Raw genomic sequence first — 5,842 nt, forward strand, 5'->3', positions numbered from 1 at the left:
TTCTCACCTGGACTTTGATAACAATCTCCCATTGTCTGCCATCTCCCCAACCCCCACCAACACCTGCAACATATACCAAGGAGAACTCTTTATCTAACACATGATTCTGATTCTGTCATTCTACTGCTTTAAATCCTTCTATGGCTCCCTAATACCTACAAAACAAAATCCAAATTTCTACCATCAGAAAAGCACATGATCTGGCCTCTACCTATTTTCCCAGGAACTCTTCCCTGCTATTTATTGCTCTAAGACTGCATCCTGTCTCTCACCACACATTCTATCCTCTGCCTAGAGAGCTCTACCAGTCCTCATCTGCCCGCCAATTAGGATGGTCACACAAACTTCTTATCTTTCAAGACCCATGTCAGTGAAATCTTCCCTATACCTCAAGCACAATCAGGCTCTCATCATCTACTTACTACATTGTATTTTATCTATTTGTTAACTAGTCTGTATGCTCCCCGAAGGGAGGTTGGGTTTTTATATACATCTTTTTATTTTTTTTAACCTTCAGCTCCTGGATCAGGATCATTTCTTCAATGAATAAATGAATGAAAAGGAGAGGGAGGAAAGGAGTGAAGGAGTTCACCCATTTTTGAAGTTTCCAAGAGTAATTATTACAGTGCCATCTCTCTTCCCATTCACAGGGAAGAATCTCATCGAAGTCCACGTAGTTCAGGTTAAATTTAAATGTCTGTCTATCTATCTATCTATCTATCTATCTATCTATCTATCTATCTATCTATCTATCTATCATTGTCGTCGTCATCATCATCATCATCTATCTATCTCCCATTCACTATAGCAGTGATTTCTAATAAGCTACATAACTAGCTCAGAACTGTTCTTTGATTCAGGATTGCTGAATTTGTGCTGACGATTCTAATAGATACATGAAAGGGCATCGATATTGGGCCCTTAGGGGCCCTTTCCCTTCTGATATCCACCTAGCTCTTCAAAGTACGTCAGGAGCAATTATTTGAAAAACTGGGTGTATCACGTTGCTGGAAAAGCGATCTCTAGTTAAGGGCGGTTTGGTAGTAATAAGCTCTGGGCTTGTTTTTATGGCTCTGTCTCGTGCATTTTAATATATGGTACATGTGTGTACAACCCGACTGTGTGAGATGACCAGCTTCTCTAGTTAACTATTTTCCTGGAAGAAGGGGCCTGAACTTATGATTTTCATATGTCTTGAGAATATCCTGTTTATTTCTCTTCACACAATATGTTCAATAGATGCTGTTCCTTAGTGGCAGGATAATTTCTAACAGCATGCAGTAAATAGGACTTCCAGGGGTAGCCTCTCTACACATTCAAGTGGGTATTTGATAGTTAAAATGTAATCCACCAAAACCAAAAATCCCTTCCTATTATTCACTATATCGATTCACCCTAAGAAGTTGAGAATCACAAAGATGTTTTCAGGCTGAGTTAGCAAAGAACACAGTGAATCAAAAACAATGCCAGAGTGCTGAAATTGTGGCCAGATGTCAGGGCCAGCCCAGAAGTCTTACACAATCATAGAGGATGGAATACTCATCTTTGTAAGGCATTGAGTAGGCGTCTTCCCTGAGGGAGAGTTAGAATTCCCTGTCACATCTTCTCAGTTCTCTGGACCACAATAGAGGAAGGAACTCATCAATTACAAGGCACTCAGGTCCCAGCACATTTTCCAAAGCACTTCTTGTTTTCCAAGCCCCATATTCCCAGAACCAGCAAAATTTTACCTCTTATTGGAAGGTAGGAAAATTCAGAGAGTTGCAAGTGGAAATCTTTGGCCATTGAAAATGAGTAGAGGCTGATGGAGTCCAGCCTTCCTAACAGGCAGCTGTGTGGAGAGCTCCCCAGCTCCTGCTTTGCTCCAAAGCAGCTGCCCCCTCTCCCAGATCCCCACCTTCAGGAAGCTGCTCCAGACAAGCAGATTACCTCAGAATTCACCGACGTTTCCATTCCTGTTTTCTCTTTTCTATCCTCAAAAGTTTCCATTTCATGATCATCATTCATCTAAACTGTCCTTAGGGAGGAAGGGGCAGTATGAAGCCAAAAGTCATTGAATTATGATAAGATGTTACTATTTGCCTAGCTCACTTAGGTGCATCTATGAAGATGACAAAAATTAGGCCAAAGGTGGTTTCTTTGTGAGATTAAGTGGAAAGAGCAAACATGATAGTTACATCGTCTGAGAGGCAGCATAGGGCTTTGGCAGGCATTTGGAACCATGTGGAATGAAGAGTGTGAGTGAGGTGACCAGAGGATGATGTATTCTTTGCTTCTTCCAGATTTTGGTGACTGCCAGTATTTCTTGGTTTGTGGCTATTAGACTACATCTTCAAGGCTAGTATCTGCAAATCTCTCTCAGCTCCATCTTCACATTGCTTTCTCCTTTATGTGCCTGATCTCTGGTTAAGGTCAAATCATCAAGGCTTCCTCTTATAAAGACACATGTGATTGCATTTAGGAACCATCTGATAATCCAAGATAATCTCTGCATCTCAATATCCTTTGACTTAATCCCATCTGCAAAGATTCTATTTCAAATGAGCTAACATTTACAGATTCCAAAGATTAGAACCTGATGTCTTTGGGGGCCATTACTCAGCCAATTACAATCTCTTTTGCCTGTTTTCTGTCTGGATTGTTTGGGTTTTTTATTGTTAAAGTTTGAGAGTTCTTTATATAATAGTCTAGATACAAATCCTTTGCAAATACGTGGTTCACAAATATTTTCTCCTATTCTACAGCTGTCTTTTCAACCTCTTCACAGTGTTTTCTGCAGGACAAAGGTTTTCCATTGTGATGAGATTCAATTTATCGTTTTATTTGTTTGTTTGTTTTTTATAGAACATGCTTTTAGTGTTAAGTCTACGAACTCTACCTAGTCCTTGGTTCTAAAGTTTTTCCCTAAGTAGCACCAGCCTGTTCCTAAAAGTTTTCCACTTTTATGTTTTATATTTTTTTCTAAAAGTATTATAGTTTTTTGATTTACATTTCCCGAAAAGTTTTATAGTTTTATGTTTTACATTTTATATTTCTATGTTTTATGGTTTTGTTTTACAGCTTTTCTAAAAGTTTTATATTTTACATTTTACAATTGAATCCATGTTTTTCCTGTTGTTTGCCATGATGAGCTTTATTACACAGTTACGAATCACTGAGTCCTGTCAATCTTAGTTGTCAATCAAGGAAGCCCACTTCTCTGCGAAAAGTACCCACCCACAGCAAATATGGATAAAAACCCCAAAGGCTTTGTTACTAGGCCTTTTGAACCACACTTCTCTTGCTCAGGGCTGCTTCCATGTCTGGAAGTGTACTTTCCCTTCTAATAAAACTTTTCTTTTCTGCTGTGTTTCGGTGTCTTGCTCAATTCTTTGCTCAATGTTCGAGACATCAAGAACCTGGACAACTTGCTGGAAGAAGATCCCCACTCTCTGGTAACACTGGGACAGGAAGCGTTGGAAGGCATTCTAGGCACTTGTAGGAGGAATAACCTAGACTGGAGGGATTAAGAAGATCGTCTGGGGCAGGCAGTACCTGAGCTGAGTGCTGAAGGCAGAGGAGATGCTAATCCAGTCAGGAAGACGGGGAAGGGCTTTCCTGGAGGAGGAGAAAACACGTACATGTGCTGGGGATATGAGAAAACATGCATGCTCTGGGAACAACCATTAATTCAGTTAATGGAGACAAGATTCAGAGCTGTAGGGACCCAAGCTAGAGACACCCAGAGTCAGCCCCTAAGAGGGGTTGTTTTTAACACTGAAGTTAATGAAGAACCCTGAAGGGGAGTGACTGATTACATTTAAGAAAGATTAACCTGGCAGCGATGTGGCAATCTACTGGAGGAGAGGAGTGGTCAGAGGCAGGGGGCAAATTAGGAGGCTGTTGGAGTCATCAATAGTGAGATGTGAGAATTTACAGTCCAAGGCAGAGGAAGGTGGGATGCGGAGGAGGAAAGGGATTTTAGAGATGCACGAGGAAAAGTAGTCAGAACTTGGATGGGTGAAGGAAAGAGGAGCTCCTGGCTCAGACCCTGGGGATAGATGGAGGTGCCATACACTAAAACTGGGACCCAGAAGAGGAGAATTGAGGTGGGGGAGGGGTGAACTTAGGGAGTCTCAAGCTGTGGACCCAATGGCTTCAAGATGCCTGAGCAGCACCCTAGTAGCATGTTGACTGGTTGAATACACAGCTGTAATAAGAGGATATTTCAAAATTTTAATTTTTTTTTCTTCCTCTTCCTTAAACATTCTCACTATTCTTCTAGCCAATCAGCAGCATCCATATGGCCTTGAAGAGAATTTAAATGTAATAGCACTAGAAAAGAGGGGCAAGGGAATTGTAATATTCTTTTTTCCCCTTTAAACTAGGCTCACGAAAGTCAAAAAGGGAGGCTCTGAAGGGAACAAAAGTTGGAGTTTATGGTCTAAAAAGGATGATGCAGATGTTCCTTTGGGCATAACCAGCCAAGAGTCAAATATAGAGTTTGGGGCTCTTTTGCTTAAGCCAAGTGATCCAGGCCATTGATACACTGAGAGAAATAACTGATTCAAGTTGGAAGCTGTTTCTCATGACAGTTGACTGATATGCAAGATTTTGAGGTGAATAATTATATTTCACTAACATTAAGTTTGTGAAGTTCAATGCTTCTACAGATAATCTCTGGAGGTACTTTTATGGTTACAAGATGGGGAACAGAATAGTTATGAGTATAAGTCTTTACCCAAAGGCCTTCATTCTTGTAAATATTTGCTGCTTCATCTTACACCTGTGTCAATATCCTCATCTCCCTAGAGTTTCTTTTCACAAGCAGTGGTTAATTAAGAAGCTCTTGGTTTCTTGCTTTAGGTAGGATTTTAGTAGCCAGTAAGAATAAAAAACAAAGGGCTTGGAAAATGTAGGACTTAATAAAAAGTATAGAAAATTATAAATAGTCTTTTAAAAGATGCCAAGGTCTACATTATGCCTCCACACGTACAAAAAAAAAAATTAGGCTGAGAATAGAGGGAAGGTGTAACACGACCATCTATGTTTAGGAGAGGGTGACCAAAAATGCGAAGGCCCTTGGGATAGAGGGGTAGGAGTATGTGTGTGTGTAAGAGTGTGTAAGATGAAAGAGATTTTGAACACAACTGTAAAAGTCTAAACTCAACATAGCTTTAAATACCATTTATTAGTCCTGCGACTTCAGGCAAATTAATTAACCTCTCGGCGCCATAGTTTCCTCAATTGAAAAATAGGGAATATGAACATAGTAACCCACATAAAGTCCTCTTTTATACCATGGGAGGTATTGTGTGTGTGTGTGTGTGTGTGTGTGTGTGTGTGTGTGTGTGTGTTTCTATTATTGTTCTTTTCTTAGGGCATGTCTCCATCCCTCCCCGCTCCATCCACCCAAAAGATTCTAAGCTCCTTCTGGGTGGGAGTTTTGTGATTTCATCATCTCAGCGTCTCTTGCATTGACTACTATAGTACAGTAGGCTTTCAGTCGACACCTGGAACATAGTAAGTGATCTATAAATATTTTTGAATAAACGAACAATTGTTGAACTGAATGTGGTAATTATAAGAGTTAGCAAAATTTCTAAATATCCATTTTTCTTCTCGGCGAAACATGATCATTACTCTAGGTTAATGCCTTTTCAGTTACACTGTTTCAAAGCCAAATAAATTTGTAATACAAGTTATATAATAATTACTCCACATTCTGAGCTCAGTGTTTGTAACTGGGGAGAATTTCAGTCTTAAATACAGGAAATACAGGCATATATATTTTTTTGTTCCTCTGAAGTGTTGACAGTGGCTATAAAAATCAGTGTGTCTTTTTGGGCGCTTCTCTTCCTTC

Source organism: Pteropus medius, unplaced genomic scaffold (assembly GCF_902729225.1).
Source record: "Pteropus medius unplaced genomic scaffold, Ma_sr-lr_union100, whole genome shotgun sequence".
Classification (NCBI taxonomy): domain Eukaryota; kingdom Metazoa; phylum Chordata; class Mammalia; order Chiroptera; family Pteropodidae; genus Pteropus; species Pteropus medius.